Source organism: Neovison vison, chromosome 1, assembly GCF_020171115.1.
Source record: "Neovison vison isolate M4711 chromosome 1, ASM_NN_V1, whole genome shotgun sequence".
In the NCBI taxonomy this organism is placed as follows: domain Eukaryota; kingdom Metazoa; phylum Chordata; class Mammalia; order Carnivora; family Mustelidae; genus Neogale; species Neogale vison.
In genome coordinates, this window is record NC_058091.1 from 128,686,713 (window position 1) to 128,705,120 (window position 18,408).

General features: G+C 40.0%; 1 protein-coding gene across 5 annotated transcripts in view; it reads left to right on the top strand.

Annotated features, from left to right (window-relative positions):
• FARS2 (phenylalanyl-tRNA synthetase 2, mitochondrial) overlaps positions 1–18,408 on the top strand; it is a 526,339-nt gene that overhangs the window by 80,153 nt on the left and 427,778 nt on the right. The window lies entirely within an intron of this gene.

Sequence of the window (18,408 nt, forward strand, 5' to 3'; positions counted from 1 at the left end):
CTGTGTAATTAATCAAACTCTTGATTACTGTGGGTTAGTTCTATTATTCTATATGTGAAAGGTCCCATCTTCTCTAACCCCTACCAAAAATTCTTATTTTGTTTGAAAGTTTTTTCCTCAAAGGATACTGGGGCATTACTACTTTTATGACCTTAAGACAACAGTAATTTTGTGTTTCTAGATGGGGTTTTTTGTTTTGTTTTATAGTTTTTAAATTTAAAAAATTTAAAAAAGATTTTATTTATTTATTTGATAGAGAGACAGTGAGAGAGGGAATACAGGCAGGGGGAGTGGAAGAGGGAGAAGCAAGCTCTCCACTGAGAAGGGAGCCTGATGTGGGGCTTGATCCCAGGACACTGGGATCATGACCTGAGCTGAAGGCAGACGCTTCACCTACTGAGCCACCCAGGTGCCCCTTTATTTTTTTTTTTAAAGCACCTGTGTTTTTCGAGCTGAAAATTAAAGGTATTTATTGTTGGAGGTGCTGATGATATACCCATAGGAATACAATGTAGCATATAATCCAGTTATCATAAGATGTAAAAATTCTAGAAATTTTCTCTCTATCTGTAATCTTTTCCTTGTAAAGAAAGTTCTTCTTTATGTTCTAATACTTACTTTAAACACCCACTGGACACCTGGGTGGCTCAGTTGGTTGGGCAGCTGCCTTCGGCTCAGGTCATGATCCCAGCGTCCTGGGATCGAGTCCCACATCGGGCTCCTTGCTCGGCGGGGAGCCTGCTTCTCCCTCTGCCTCTGCCTGCCATTCTGTCTACCTATGCTCGCTCTCTACCCCTCTCTCTCTCTGATAAATAAATAAAATCTTAAAAAAAAAAAAAAACAAAACACCCACTGGGTCATGTAAAGTGACAGGACAGGATAGTGTGTCATCAACCTTTCATGCCATCTTGGACTTACCCTGTTTTGTGCAATAGAGGTACCAAGGCTCGGTCTTCTGAAGGTAGGTTATTTTTCTATAATGTCCTAAGAGATGGCCCAAAAGACTGCCTACTGGTTTCCTTTTACCGCCTAATTACACAAGTAATGAGTTAGGCTTTTAAGTCTTAATCGGCTTTTCTTTTCTTTCTTTCTTTTTTTTTTTTTTTAGACTTTGTCAGAGAGATAGAGAGAGAATGGGAGAGAGAGCAGGAGTGGTGGGAGGGGCAGAGGGAGAAGCTGGCTCCCCGCAGAGCAAGGAGCCTGATGTGGGATTCGATTCTAGGACCCTGGGATCATGACCTAAGCTGAAGACAGAGGCTTAACCGAATGAGCCACCCAGGCGTCCCATAAATCTCAGAGACTTTTCATCAGGAGTTGCTGTTATGACACGATTATCTAGGATGGAGAGCAGCGGTCACCCGGAGTCTTACCAAGATTTCCTGCCGGCCACGTGGAGGCCAGAGTGGAGTGACCAGGCCGGTGAAGGGCTCATTACCACTGGGCCTTAGGGAATGGCAGGCAGGAAGCTGCCCTCCCCGAGGATTTTCCACGGCTGACCCTGGTTCTGCAGTGACAGCAGCTCTCAGTGTACGGGGCTCTACAATTATTCAGAAAAGAGCGAGGATAATGCATATCCATTTTACCTGCTTGAAACTAATAGGCAGCTTCCTTCTGGGATTTACTCTCTGTACCAATTAATTTATAATCTATTCCACCTTCTCTTTCCCTACCTGCCAGTCACCGCTCTTTTCTGGGATAGCTGCGTGGAGGAGATGATGATTGTCTACAAGGTATTTGCTGCAGTTCACTGCACTGTTCTGGGAACGTGTGGACCCTCCCACCTCTCAGCCATCGTCCCTCCCCTTTCTCAGTTCTTGTTCTGCTACTTGCACGGTTTTTGAACCTACTGGTGAAGGAGCTTTGAGCCCTTTTGGTGGAATGAATTTCCATTGACCGGTGTACGAAGAGTGCGCACTCAGGGACCCCAAACATAGGTATATGATACACTGTGCAAACAGGGGTGGGGAAATCTAGCTGTTTACTCAAACAGTTCAGTGTCTCAGATTCAGATGCTGGAAGCCAGCCTGCCTGGTCTTGGCTCGCAGCCCCTGAGCTGCAGTCCTGCTTCTGGGAAGACGAGCCCAAAGGCTACCGTGTTCAGTTGAAGGGGAGTCACACTGGCTTTCCACTGAGAACAGACCATGTATTTCCTTTGTCACTTCCATGCCTCCTTGGATGGCATGTGGAGAGACAGGCCATCTTGCTGCAGGGAGGCGGTTGTTAGCAAGCACCAGCCAACATCTGGCTCCTTGTGCTTCCCATGCATCTCGTGGGTGCAGATCCCGAGAAATCTGAGCATTTTTCAAAAATGGCTTTTTCTTTTACACATGTCACTTTTAATTTTGTTTCGTCTTCTTATGTTGAAAAAAATGTGTTTCTGTTGCTTGTCTATTCCATAGGTGTGTAGCATAGCAGTTCCTCTTGGGTATCTCATGCCCTTATAAGCTGGCAGCTCTGGGGGACATTTTAAAGTCTGTGTTTTGTTTTTCCTTTGTCAAAGGGGAGAGGGATTGCGGACATACTGCGTGCCAGAGCACTTGAGGCAAATCTATTTCCAGCTCAAATATAGCTGCTAAAGAAATTGCCAGAGTGGTGCATTATTAATTCTTCCTTCTCTCCATCATCCGGTTGCAGGCAGGACTGGCACAATCCCACCTGCTTTGCCTGCCTCCCTGTCAGTTCCAGTCATTTCCAGCCTCCTCCAGGCTTTCGGAGTGCAAGGGACCATTCAGCTGTTGAAGAGCAGGAGCCATAAACATTTCTGGTGGTTTATCTCATGCAGCATAATCTTATAGCTCAAACAACAGCTTCCTAAAACCAACTATCAGAATATGTTGCATGTATTTTCAGTTTAGTTATGAAAAAAATTTTCTACTTGGATGGTAAGTTGGGATGATTTATGCTTAGTGATCAGATTTTTCAAATGATTATTTTTTTAATCAGTCACCAGAAAAAAAGAATGAAATGGAAATCACCAAATATTTCTCATATCTGCAATATATGTGATGAACAAAAGTTATAAAACAGTCATCACTGAAGTATTAAAAATGCCCAACATTGTCAATTTAAAAAAGTACAATGGTTTAATAAAAATATATGGAAACCTTTAAACACATATAATATATCAAGGGATACATTCTGAAGCATTAATTGGCAGATTTGAAAATAACACTCAGAATACCTAATGTCAGGGAGAAAGTGTTGAGGTGCCTTCTCAGCCACTACTGAGATCATTCACAGGTTCAGTGTTTTTGTTAAGCTCTGCCTCTGTGTGTTTTTATGATGCAGAAAATGCATGCACATTATTTGCTCTGAAAATTACCTCCTATGTCATCCGTACTTGACTGAGCAGCTCCAAAGGTGGTTGATCCAGGACGGTTTAGCATGGCATTGTCTCAAGTGACCATCAGTGGAGAGTTTATTCTGCCCCTGCTTCTCCTTTCCTCTGCTGTGTAACTCCCTGGATTCAGGACTTGTGCTGAGCCCCGGGACAAGCCCACGTCACTGTAACTGAAGGGATATTTATTCTAGACAGAGTGATCCCTTGATTCTAGAGCAGGGACCCTGGCATGTTGTCAGGAGGAACACTTGTCATTTCCCTCAATGAAATCATTAGCATCTGGCTCAGGTCCATCCTGGCAGGTCTGCGTGAGGCCCACATGGCTGATGTCCCCAGGGCTCCATGGCTGCTTTGAATTCTTCCTGGGGGTCCTTATCCAGGACAGGTCAGTTTCTCCCCCACTAAGTGGCACCAGCAGGGACTAGAGATTGCCTGGGCTTGGGGTTGTTGAGCAAATAACCAGGTTCCTCCTTTTTTTTTTTCATTCTCCTACTGTCTTTGTTAAGGCTTTGTGTTTGGGGACAATGGCCTTGCACTGTGCTCCCTCTAAAAACTGGGCTTAGAGCATACCAGCACATGGGAGATCTTGAGTGAGCTCTCATAGCAGCAGTGTCTCCATGTGCAAATGCCATCAGAGGCTCAGAGTAGTGAGTATGGGGTGTGGACTGCCCTCTTGCAAGAGCAGCATTTTGAATGAGACCTGTTTACATATACTTTGCATCAATTTACATACCAGCCTCTGATAACTAGCTCTAAATACTCTTCTGTGACTTCAGCTAGTTAGTGCTGCTAACCCCTGTGGTAGCCAGGCCTGGTATTAAGGGCATTACATACATGAAAAACTGAAAAGCCGTGTGAAAACATAATCATGAACATGGTAAATCCGCCCAGGCCCCTCCCAGATCCAGGGGCTTCTTAGCCTGATTCCTTATGCTGGAGTGACAGCACATTCAACCCTCTTGAGGGAGATCGTGCCTTTCTAGCACTCAGCTGATTAACCCCACCCTGGAAAATCAAGGAAGGAAAAAAAAAACCCAACATTTTTTTTACTATCTTTCATTTAATCGTCACTGTGCTAATGGTACCAGTTATTATTTCACACTTTTTCTGTTATTTGACATGAAATCTACATAGTTCGTGAAGTTGGTTGGTGGTGAGAACACATAGAAAAGGTGATGGTGAAGGTTGTGCATAGCGTTTGCAGTGTCCAACCTGCGTCCTTGCACATTCAGCTCTCAGGTGAGCTTTTCCTCTTTTCCTTTCTCCTTTCTCAGCCTTCATCGTGGAGTGACCAGACCATAGTCTGCCTCACTTGAGAATGGAAAGTTGGGGGGTGGGGTGAGCAGGGGGACAGGTACACCTGCACAGTCCCCTGCCTTGTGTTGATTCCCACTTTGTGGGTTCCACTGGGTGTTGATACTGATTACTGAAACAACATACTAACTCCTGGTTTGTACAGTTGACTTTTAGTAGCAGATTGGGAAGTTTTACCCCCTTCAGAGATCAGGCAGGGGATAGAAGGGATCTGTTCTTAAAGAGTAAAAAGTCCTTCAAATTCATGCTGCTCTTTGTAGGTCACCTAAAAATACCGATCTTAGTAGTTTTAGATCTTAAAATAACTAAATGTGTACCTTTCATTTTTGTTCCTGTTAAATCAGACATCCATTTATACTAGATTTCAGGATAGGATAGAAGAAAATACCCACTTCTCCCTATGTTGTAAGAAAATAAATTGGGAAGAGTCTACCTATCATTATATAGGAAGTTGTTTTAATTATAGCAGGAGACTGCTTAGTGTTTCTCACTGACCTCTTCTACCCTCAATCCACTGTGGGCATGGTTATTTGAGAATGCGGTCTAGAGAATAATAGTGTGGTCTTGCAGAGCATTCCTCTTGCTCTGTTAGTTTTGAGCATGAATGATGTAGCCGCCCCCCTCCCCCACTTTTTCTTCATTAGGATCTGGTGTTAGCCTCTTCGCTGACAATCTCATGTTAAAAAAACGTTAACAACTTGAAATTTGGGAGACCCAGCGTTTGGTTGAACCTTGCTCTCAGAACCTCCTGTGGGGGAATGTCTGCCTCAGTTTCCCAAGCCAGTGCCTCTGTTCAGTCACACCGATGTCTACAGTTTTTATTACTCTGACTTTGTCATTTTGAAGTAAGAGTGGTGCAGTGTATTTTAGGTGTTGTGGTGCTTCCTATTTTATTCCTTTTGGCTCAGTAGTAAGTTATTAGTTGTAGTAAGAATAGCTTCTGGGCCATTTTAGTTGTAAGCACCTTACACGCAGGTCCAAGGCCTAGATCGTTTTTCTGTGAACCTCATTGTCAGCAGTGGTTTATATAAACAGAAGTTTCTTTTCTGCAGATAAGCCCACTTCTGTGCTCTTCTTTCCCCCACTACTGTTCTTGACATCACCTTATAAACCTTTAGCAACCAACCCCTGCTGTGGAGGGCAGCCATGGTGCAGTTCACCATTCTTGGCCTTGAACTGAGGAGTTAGAGGGAGGGAACCTGTCCAGGGCTGTTTCTATCAGGGCTGAAGGTTCAGAGCACACCTTCCCTAGATGGTCCTGCTTTATGTGGTGGGTGGGTTCGAGGGTGATGGAGGGCCGTGTTTCAGCTCCACTTGGGTTTCATGCATTTTCAGTCACTCTAATCAGCCTTTTTACTATAAAGCATGTGGAGCTGCTCCAACTCATAATGAAGTGGATAGAATTCTTTTGTAATTTGAAGTCAACCGTCTGATGCAGTATTTTAAGAATTCTATAGCATATCGATTTCCACAATCATTCATGTGTTTTATTTCTTTTCTCTAAACATTAGAGTGATGGTTCACAATCAAGAATGTGAGTGAAAAAAAAAAGAATGTGAATGAATTCTAGAATGAACTCACTACTATTTCTTGATTGACTGCATTTTTGTCCTCCCATGTCTAAAATGCCTGGGGGCTATCTTTACTCATAAAATTTTTTATAACAAATGCATCGTTTGTTTTCCTTTCCCCCCTACTAACCAAATTTTCCAACTCTCCAGATACTGCGATCTGGATATTCTACTATTTAATTTGGTTGGGCACGAACCACCCAAATTCAGCTCTGACCCTGCAGATAAAGGGCTCAGCCCCACCAGATTTCCTCTTCCCTTTCAGCCCCTTCAGATGGGATCCCTATCCCTGCTTGTCACCTATACATCTCACCAATCGGCTATCAATCTTAGGTTCTCATTAACCCCCTCCTGAAATTCAGTCATTTTCTAGATTGGCTTACAGAACCCAGGAAAGCACTTTACTTACCATTTCTGTTTTATTATAAAGGATACAATTCAGGAACAGCTAAATGGAAGAGAAGCTTAGGAGAGTGTATGGGGATGGTACCTGTATGTTTCTTTGGAATACTAGGATCAATCATGGAATATCAAGGGTTAGATACAGGGAAGGACATAGACACAAGGAGGACTGGGGGATTAGCTGGCCACAGACTCATATGATAGTTGTTAATGGGTCATGGAAGGGTTGAGCCTAAAGGAAGTGTGAGATCAGTATTGACAGAACTGGCCTGTGAAACAAGGTGTACGATATAGTCTAAAATGGTCATGGCGATTTCCAGAGAACATTTGCTGCTGCTTAGGGCCTAGTACCCACCTCTCTATACTTAACAGGTCTTAAAAGGGAGGGAGTGTTACTTACTTACTGAACCCATTATCTGACATTATCTGTGTAATTCATGACCTCAGAATGTGAGTGAGGGTGTATGTGAGGTTTAGTGAAAATCATCTACAAGTTCTTCAGCCCTTATGTATCAGCTACTTTGGAAATTATTTTAAATACGTTATTTCATTTAATATTCACAGAGACTGTGAAATGGATGTTCTTCATTCCCATTTTTCAGACAAGAAACCAAAGGCCTGTGAGGTCACATGATTTGCTCACATTCCAGGTTAGCTTTGGAAAGTACCAGAGCTGGGATTCAAACTCAGGACTTTGGCACTCTGGCAACCCATGATGGATACTGAGCACCTACTATGTAGCAGGCACTGGGCCAGGTACTGGAAATACAAAGAAAAATTCAACTGCCTTCACTTCAAGGATGACATCGCATCGTCTTCATCAAAATGCTAAGGAGACTCCACAATGACTTAATTAAAAGCACTGCATAAATGCATGGCATTATATTAGGTTGGCAGTGGTTTCCTGCCAATATGTGAAGCGCTAAGAATCAATAGGAAGAAGTATATGGTTGTAAAAAAAAATGAGCAGAGCCATGGAAAGGCTAATTGAAAGCATGGAATGTTAAGAAATGCACAGATTTATTTATGTAAAGTTTAGAAGATGCTACTCTAGCAGTTTCTGGCTGGTTTTGATGATTGATGATATACCTAAAGTAGCTGAGCTATTGAGATTAACTTAAGTTGCTTTATTTAAAACCGTGCTCTCTCAGAGAATCTTACTTTTAATGTTCCCAGAGGTGTATGCCTGTGTTATGTTGGGGATAAGCAGTTTTAGAGTCAGAGAGGAAATGAAGAAAACAAGGCCAATACAACATGGTTTCAACACTATTTGTCAATATATTGCCCATGATATTGTGCCAGAGCAGCTAGTGAGAATATGGGAAGGGTGAGTAGGGTAAACACTCATGGAAAGATGGTTAGAATCAAACAAGGGAGGAGCTATATTAAAAACATAGTGGTTCACAAGATGCCCTTCAACGGAAGAATGGATAAAGAAGATTTGGTCCATATACACGATGGAGTATTATGCCGCTATCAGAAAGGATGAATACCCAACTTTTGTAGCAACATGGACTGGAAGAGATTATGCTGAGTGAAATAAGTCAAGCAGAGAGTCAATTATCATATGGTTTCTCTTATTTGTGGAGCATAACAAATAACATGGAGGACATGGGGAGATGGAGAGGAGAAGGGAGTTGAAGGAAATTGGAAGGGGAGATGAACCATGAGAGACTATGGACACTGAAAAACAACCTGAGGGTTTTGAAGGGGCGGGGGGTGGGATGTTGGGGGAACCAGGTGGTGGGTATTATGGAGGGCACGGATTGCATGGAGCACTGGGTGTGGTGCATAAACAATGAATTCTGTTACACTGAAAAGAAATTAAATAAACCACACACACACACCAAAATAAACAAAAAACCATAGTGGTTCAGTATTAATAATAGAAGAGTAGATATTAGGAGTTCTCTTTTATTAAGCAAAATGAACAATTCTTAGGGTGATAGATCAGATCAAGAATGTTATATTGATACAGGGTTTTTACATATGACCTCTTTAATTTAATTCAAAATGCTTTTTTTTGGTTTTGTTTTGTATCGGTAATTTGTAAAATGTTGAATTGCTTAGGCATTCTTTATCACTGAGTCATTTTTTCTTTTTCTTTTTTTTTTTTTTACTGCTTTGATGGAATTATCTCAATGAAATTAGAGAAAACTAAAAGATGGGCTTGGGAGCAGTCAGTATTTAAGTGGTACTATATATTTTGGTTTTACTTGAAGTGGGCTAGAAGGGAAGAAAGAAAAATTGTGTGTAGAGCTCACTCATTGTGTGTTAGGCACCCAGCTAGATTCTATGTGTAGAGTCTCTCTCTCTTTCCCTCTAGGTTTAAATATTGTCTATGAATCAATCAATCTTGTATTTATATAATTTCATTTGCATAGCATTTGTAACATTTTGCAGATGAGATTTCAAAGATTAAATGACTTGCTAGTTAAGGTGGGTGCAAATTTGAACCCAGAACTTTTTCCTTCAAAACCCTTGTTTTTGCTGGAGTTTGCTGCCGTCTTGGGTTTGAAAAGACTGGATTGCAGTTATCGGCAAGATAAAACATGAAGTGAAGTTATAGCATCATTTTTTACTTCCTTTTATTTTGAGCAAAATGATGATATTAAGTAGATGTTTTTAAGAGCATCCTATATTGCATCTAAAAAATATCTAAGTAAAGTCCTGCCCTACTAAGGTTTTGAACCTTTTTAAAGGATATAGTCACCTAGAACCTTTCTGAATTGCTGCTCTCCATTTAGAGTTGATTTTTAGAAATTCTTTTCAGCCACTGCAACTTGTAAAGCTGTCTTATTTGGCTTTTGTTTTGCTTTTCTTCTTTGCACTGTTGGTATTTTGAGCAACCCCTAGCTAGGTATTAGACCAGTTGCATCCAACATAAAGTATTTGTTTGGATTTTGAACTCTGCCTTTATTCATCTTGTTTGTACACTGTCTGCTTCCTCTTCCCTCTACTTGCCTGGCTGCCCAGACTTCACTAATTTTTAGTGTTATCTCTTCCATGAGTGCATTCCCAGTCACCGTCTGCATTTGCTATTCTTTCTTCAGCACCTCTGTGGGACCTTATGCTGTTCTCTTATTAATCATAGGTTCTTTCATAAATGTATTTCTGTGTTTCATTGTGAATACCATGGTGCTCCAGCTTCCTACATTTTAAACTCTTGGATTTCGTGGATGGTGATTTAAACAACAGTTCTTTGCACAAAAGACAGATGTTAAAAAAATCTTAAAAATTATTTAGTGTAACTTTATTTTACTCAAACTCTTTACAGTACAGAGATAAAATGATTTGATCATTTATGGTGCCATAAAGGGTATAGGGAATGTAACACTCATAATTTGTGGTGGGGCTCCTTGGTGGGACTTGTAACTAGTGCATGGCCACTTGGGAGATCCATTAGACTGTATCCGTTCAGATTTAAAATGCATATACCATTTGACCTTGCAGTTCAACTTTTAGGAGTTTATTCTCAAAATGCTAGAATTTGTATGCAAACATGTGTACAAGGGGATTTTTTAAATAGATTTATTCAGTTTAACAAAATGTTGGAAAAAATGTCCGTGTTCATCAACAAGGATGTGGCTGAATTACATACATGGCAGAGCTTTCGTGTGATGGAATGTGGAACAATCTGCACCATTAAAATGAATGAGGTAGATCTCAGTGTCCTACTTGACTTATATGGAATATTATCAGTGTAAATTCTTAATTGGCAAGAATATGATGTAGAGCAGTATGCTAACATTTGCGTAAAAATTAAGTCTGTGGGTAGTGAACAGAAGGGCCGTCTGTACCCCAGTGTTTGTAGCAGCAATGGCCACGGTCGCCAAACTGTGGAAAGAGCCAAGATGCTCTTCAATGGACAAATGGATAAAGAAGATATATACAGTGGAATATTATGCCTCCATCAGAAAGGATGAATACCCAACTTTCGTATCAACATGGTCGAGACTGAAGGAGATTATGTTGAGTGAAATAAGTCAAGCAAAGAGAGTCAGTTATCATATGGTTTCACTTGTGGAGCATAAGGAGTAACATGGAGGACGTTGGGTGAAGGAGAGGAGAAGTGAGTTGGAGGAAATCAGAGGGGGAGTGTTATGCCTGAGTTTTTGCGTCTGAGAGACTACCAAGGAGCCAACACTGATGTAATCACAGGAGGGTTTATTTGACAAGCTTAAGCTTGGGCCCAAGTATACCCGACACAGCGGAGAGGGACTTGGACCCCGAGATGACATGCTTAAGCTTGGGCCCAAGTATACCCGACGCAGTGGTGTAGGGACTTGAACCCTGAACCAGACTACAGTCAGAGTTTTTAAAGGCAGAGTAGGAGTGGACTCGTTGGTGGGTGAGGACAAAGGGGATGATGTTAGTCTCTAAGGAATTTTGGAAGCAAGGTCTTCAGGACCTTGAGGGGCTAGCTATTGTTGGGAGAAAGCTTATTTATTACCAGTAGTAAAAATCTTCTCCTGAGACTCTTTAGATGTATATCAGTGGGTCATATGCTTGGGAATGATCACTGACACTATCTTGGAGGTTTAGAGATAAAGTTTCACATTGCCCCTATTAAGTGTCCTTGTTAGTGAGATTTAGGTTTAGAAGAAATTTAACTTAATTTACATTTCCTTCTGCCTCAGCCTGCTTCAGTTTTATGGTGGGGGGGTGACATTAGGGCTTTGGGGAACTGAGTTATTTGCCTCTGGAAATTGGGCTATTGTTAAATCTCTAGGACATTTGTAAACCAAGGGAGACTCCTGTCTTGCAGGATTGTGATCTCTCCAAGTTAACTATTTGTTTTTCTTTTAGGGCAGCCAAGGGTGGCTGAGGAATGTAACACATACTACCGAGGGGAGGGGAGCGGGTGGAGAGGGGGTGCAAGGTGCCAGCTTTTGCTTTGTCAAGATGGCTGTACTTATGTCAGGGCTAGACTCGAGGTGGGTACAGCCTTGTTTTTCTTGGCCTCCACAGGAGACAAACCATGAGAGACAGTGGACTCTGAGAAACAAACTGAGGGTTTTGGCGGGGAGAGGGTGGGGGTTGGGAGGGCCTGGTGGTGGGCATTAAGGAGGGCAGGTATTTCATGGAGCAATGAATGTGGCGTATAGACAATGAATCTTGGAACAATGAAAATATAAAATTTTAAAAAAGGTTAAGTCTACGGGAGAGGGCTTTGTATATGTATGTGTGTACCTACACCTATTCAATTGTATAATACATATAAAATGTTTATAGGGAGGTACGGGAGGCAGTGGATGTTTACTTTCACTGTTTACCCTTTAATAACATTTGAATTTTATTACCATATACATGATTTATCAGTGAGTAATATTAGTTTTTAAAAGTCTGATAGTACAGATTTAAAATTCCCAAGTTTATCAACTTAGCAACAATAGATGAGATTATGTATATAAAGAACTTAGTATGGTTTCAGATATAATGAGTCATTTAGTAAGTTATAGGAGCGGTGGTCATGGTGGAGATGGGGGTGGAGTTGTAATGATGATGTCAGAGCTTGACCTTGAAGAATCCCTAAGGGCAGGGCAGAGTGAATTTTCCATCTCCTTATCTTACCATCACCTGGGGATCTAAGTAGTCTTAAAGGGGTGGTCTCAAGTATGGAATGTTTTATAGTTTGGTGCTTTGGTTTAACCTTAATGATTTTTTTCTTTGTTCTCTTCTATATTATTTTCTTATTTGTTTGTTTGTTTTTTTAATGTGAAATAATTGTGAATCACTTACTATCAGGGAAGTAATTTAAAAAACTCATGGGTCCCCCCCGCCCAGGCAAAAATAAATGATTCAGTCAGTATTTGCAGTCTTGACAGATGAGCCATGCTTGTCTTGTGGTAATGTGGAGCCCTTGTCTTTTGCCACCTTGCTCCAGATGTATATAAGCCCAACTTTGAGAAGCAAGGCTTGCTATCTGCCACTTAAGAGTAGGATCTGATATTGCACTTCTGTGATTTCTGTGATGATGTAATGATTTCTTTGAAGTTGGTGGAACTAAATTTGGTTTCTAAGTCATGTGAACATCTCTTTGTTGCCATTTGACCTGTCAGAGCATTGGTTCCCTGGCATATGTAACCATGCTCTAGTTCTGTGTAGTGGTCCGGAATGGAATGGCTACTTCGAAATCAGCATCCTTGCTTCAGGGGTTTTTACTGCTTTAAGGGACTCATGCATTTGCAAATTCCACTTCCATTTCAGTTCTGCCCCAGTCTGATCCTTTGTTATGACCTAGGTGGGAAAGGGAAACTGTAGGGAGGGCAGGTAGGAAGGACAAGCAACAAATGGCCCATAGTTAACCAGGGAGTAACCATGTGCAGGTGCTTTGTGTTGATGTTTCTTCTTCAGAGTGCTGAGGCTCCCTGGTTTGATGGACTGTATCTGTGAAACTATAAATAGTTTTTTTTTAAATTTGTGCCTTGCATTTACATATTGATGTCTTTTTTTTTTTTTTTTGCCACTATTGAAATTCAGAATTGATTTAAGTAAATGCACACATATCATCCAGATAAAAACAATCTCAAACTGTTTCTTATGGTCACATATAGGTAGGTTAAAATTAACGTGTTATGAACAATTAGTAATTGCAATGTAACCCCCCCGCCCTTTTAAAAATACTTTCCCAATGTTATTAGGTAAAGTAAAATTACATCAAGTGACTCAGGGTGTAGAAGTGTCGTGAAGGAGTTTTTCACTGTTACTTCTAGAGGTTGTTTTGGAAAAATTATGTGACCAGTAATCAAAAAATATTTAATATTTATCAAAGTGGAAAGTAAAACAAACAAACCAAACTTTAACATTTGACATGTAAACATTGACCTCATTTTATTTAGTTGTACTGCCCAATAGTAAGTGTTAGTACTTACATGTACAAGAGGCATAGTAGATAGTGGATATCAATGCATTTAACTCTACTTGTTTTTTACCTTTGGCCAGATATTTGGCCTTTTACAGAGAAGAGAGAGACAGGAGATTTTATTGTTCACACTGTGCTGAACCCCAGAGGTGCTGCCCCCACTTGCTTAAGGTCTTTCTAGTGCAAACTTAGAGAAATAGTGGACCTGTTTCTTGTAAGACTTAATATGAAAAATCACAGAGGCATAACTGTATTGAGCCATTAATTTTCAACTGTTTTTTTCCTATCATGTTTTATTTTTGTTTTTCAGATACTATCTCTTTTGGGATTAAAACAGACTGAAAGATAAGGTTGCGTTTTTGTAAGAAAGCTCAGAGTAGAGGGAAAAAAATCTTAGTTCTAAATATATCTTCAAGAGTTATAAGATAAGATAGCTTTTTCTCTGAAAGAACAAAGAGATGGCAGTCTGATGGTTTTTAAAAATCTCAGAGACTTTATTTCATACCCATGTAACTGAAGGCTGAGAGTCTTTTCAAACTATTTCTAAGATCAAAGATATTTTTTCACATATTTGAGATCTCATAAATCTATGGGCAAATAAACTATTTTCCAAAGCCCAGATTTGTTTCTGAAATAAAATATAGCTTGTGTTTTCCAGATCTGTACTTAAAATGATGCAAAGAACTATTTATGTGGAGTAGAATGTTGAAAAGGCCATCAGCATTTCAAAGAGCTGTTACTCTGTCCCAGAGCTCAAGTAAACAGTGGCTGGCTGTATCATTCACTGCAGAGATTTCCCCCAATTTCTTTTCTAAACTTTCAAGTTTTTTGATATTTATAAATATGAGATGTCTTAAATTTTCATGTGGTCAAATCTATGTGTCCTCCATTTATTTCATCTGCTTCTTTTGTAGAGCAATCATTTCTAACCCCGGATCAAGGAATTACCAATATTTCTTCTGCTTTTGTTTGTTTTCTTTTGTTTTTAAACTTGTAACAGAACTTCCCACAGAACTCTCCACAGTCTGTTTAGGCATATAACATGAAGTGGAGATGAGTTCATTTTTCTCCCAAATAGTTTCTTAACACTATTCCTTATGTAATTTATTTCTACACTGGTTTATGAGGATATATATATTAAATTTAAAAAAAGGAATCTGTTCACCGTATCAGTTCTTTCACCACTTTTCATTGTTGCCTTTTTCTTGTTATTTTTCAACAACCTTCTTGTTTACTCACTTGTTTAGTTTTTTCAAATGAAGTTGGGTATTGTTTAAAGTCCTCCTAACCACTCCCATAGAAATTTCTGTTGGGAGTTACATTAAAATAATTTGGATAGAGCTGGCATTTTATACTCTTTAGTCTCCACAGTCAACATATATCACTATTTATTCTGATCTTTCATGGTTCTTTGTAGATTTTTGCAATTTGCTTCGAATTTACCTCTTTATACCCAGTAGTCCCCCCCCCTTATTTACAAGGGATCTATCCTAAGACCCATAGCAGGTACCTGAAACCATAGACAATATAGATCCCTGTATATCCTATGTTTTTTTCCTCCCTGTACATACCAATGATAAAGTTTGTAAATTAGGCACAGTAACAGATTAAAAATAACTAATAATAAAATAGAATAATGATAACAGTGTAGTGTAATAGAAGTTATGTGAATGTGGTCTTTTTCTCAGAATTTCTTACTGTACTGTACTCATCCATCTTGTGATAATGTGAGATGATAAAATGCCCATGTGAGGGGGTGGAGCGAGGGGAACCATGCAGGCACTATGATGTGGTGTTAGGTTTCTGTCTTGCTGGCAGTACGTCAGAAGGAGGGTCATATCCTGTTCTGTGCTGACTGTGGGTAATTGGAACGGAGGAAAGTGAAACCGTGGATAAAGGGGGGACTACTTACTCATTGTTATTATAAATGATTTTTTTCATTGTAACTTTATTTCTTGTTGGTTATTACTGGGATTGAAAATGCTATTGATTTTTAGGAATTTTAAATTCATTCCCTTGATCAAACTGTTATTTGTTCTAATAGCTTATCAGTCGATTCATTTGAGTTTCTAGATCGATAGTTATGTTGTGGCCAATAATACTTTGGTTTCCTCCTTTCAGGAGCCCTGTTCCATTACTTCCTGTATGTTCTTGCATTGGCTGAGTCCTAAAATTAAAAAAAAAAAAAAGATTGGTTGTAAATCCCTAACTTACTCTGTTAGGGATGATTTTATAACTTACCTAGAGACTGCAGGTTCCTTTCTACTGTGAGGAAAGGTTTTTTGAAATTGCCACATTTCCTTGGTAATGCATCAGTGAAATCTGTTCATATTTTGGAAGAATAATTGTAAGTTTAGAGAAAATTTGTTAGAATAGTTCCTTTGAAAACTTATTGAAAGCAGGTTTTTAAATAGATTATTATATATTTTTTTCCTTTTTACATTTCTAGGCAGAAACTTGGTGATAATTGGGAAAGAGAAATTCAGAGTTAGAAAATATGAGTGGGGCACCAGGGTCACTTAGTCAGGTGTCTGACTCTTGGTTTTGGCTCAGGTCTTAATCTCAGGGGGGGCTTGAGATTCTCTCCCTCTACTCCTACACCCGCTTACACACACACACACACACACACACACACTCTCTCTCTCTTGCAAATAAATAAATCTTAAAGAAAAACACGAGTTCAGTGGTTCTAAATTAAAATCTAACTTTTATGGATAATTGTTATAATAGATATTGACTATGTAGAAAAAATAATTTCCATTAGAGACTCAGCAGAATTATCTTTCCTTTAGTAGGCAGGTAACATTTTTTTACTAGTTTACCTGCTTTTGCGGTGTGCTGTTTTCTAGCTCACGAATTGTCTCTGCTGCCAGAAAGCTGAAACCACCTGCTCAGTTTGCTTTGGTGTGTTTCCTTCCTAACCTGGGGGTACCTTTGCCTGTATGCAGGTGTCTTCCTTCTTTTCTCCTCAGCAGTCTTTTGTGTGGCTTGTCACTTGTCTGAGAGTTCTGAATAGAATCTCCATAGAAATGGTGGGAGCTGTTCTCTGGAAGCTTCTGCAGCAGTGACTTGCCTTTCCCCGTGTTTAAGATGCCTGCCTTTTCTTCCATCCACTTCGTTACCAAACCTCTCTCCTGGCAGGATTTCTCAGAAGTTCCCCTCAGTGAGGAGGCTTTCTCTGATCATTTCTGCCAGTAGTTCCTCGAGTCACAGGGCGCTTTATGCTTTCTGTGTATTTGAGACATGTTTAGAGTTTGCCACCGTGTTTCACGGCTGGGTCGCATTTCCCACAAATCCCCAGTGGTTGGCACTGCCGCTGTGTTCTGAATGAGTGAGTGGGAGACTGCCTGTATTTTGGTGCTAAGTGCTCTGAAACATGCTTCTTGTAATTCTTCTACGTGCTGTCCACATCTACTAGCCTTTTCTGTATATTCTCCTTTTCTCAAAAATACTATCTTAATAACGATCATGATACATGCTTGTTACTCTTCTTTGCTGAATATATATATTTTTCTCAAATATATTATTTTCACAGTGATCATGGCATATAAGTTATAATAACATAAGTTGTTTTCTGGGCTTCATTTGTTACTATTAAAAATGAGTGGAGGGGCGCCTGGTTGGCTCAGTCGGTTGAAGCCTCTGCCTTTGGCTTGGGTCATGATCCCAGAGTCCTGGGATCAAGCCCGGCATCAGGCTTTCTGCTCAGCAGGGAGCCTGCTTCCCTTCCTCTCTCTCTCTCTGCCTACTTGTGATCTATGTCTGTCAAATAAGTAAATAAAAATCTTAAAAAAAAAATGAGTGGAAACTAAATATTTTTTTAAATGGCTTTTCCATTAAAATGAAAAAATAATGCTCTGGAAATATACCAAAAAGACATGAAAAATGCAAGATGGTAAAAATACCAGTGTGGCCAAAGTCATGACTTTGTGGTGAGTGGTACGACTGTACTTCTCTGTCATTATTTTATATACTTTTGGGAAAAATGTATTCCATAGCCACTGTGTAATTTCTTAGAATCTGTCACTTAATTGGTGACAAGTTTCATCTCGGTAACAAGTTACTTAATTTTACCTATGAAAGATTCCTAACCAACTCAATCAAAGATAACTATGATGTCTCTTTAGTCATGGTTAATTAGATTAATAACAATATTAATAATCACTAAATACTTAATGAGCTCCTTCTCTGTGCCTTTCTCATTTAATCATCACAATAAGCTAGGGTCGAGCTTGAGTTTGTTTGGCTATTTATGTTGAGCCTCACTCTGTGATAAATTATCTTGCCCTGGGCAAACTAGTTAGTCACCTAGATGTCTTTTCAGATGGCCTTGCTTCTCTCAAATGTCCAGGAAGAAGGTTTTGTTGGATTTGGGGTGGTGGCATGTGTCCCAGGGGGATGACTGTATATCCTAGAAATATTCCAAACTCATTGATTAGTTTTTAATCAGTCAAGGAACAAATTCTCACTAAGGTCAGCTTTGGGTAAAAGTTAATCCTATTGTATGTGTGTGTGTGTGTGTGTGTGTGTGTGTTTATTCCTAAGGTCTCAGAATGCTTTATAGGAATTGTCACTTTTCTTCTCTGATCCTCATGATTCCTATGTAAATAAATGAATCCATTTAATTTGAAAGTCTTTTCCTTGAGAATCAAAGCCAGGAATTTGGCATTTTACAAAATCACTTTTCGCATACATTTCCTAATATTAGAAATTACTAGACAACCAGCAGTACCCTTTCCTTAAAGGAGAGATGAAGTGGATCTTGGGAGTGGCTATCTGAAGCCTGTCTTGTGGTGGGCATTGGGGTCCTTCCCTGGAAGCCACCTGTTCTTTCACGTCAAGGCTGTGCCATCTTCTGTCCTTGTGTGGAGGTTGCCAAGACTCTAAATTAATTGGATGTAGGTGGAGAAGGAGCT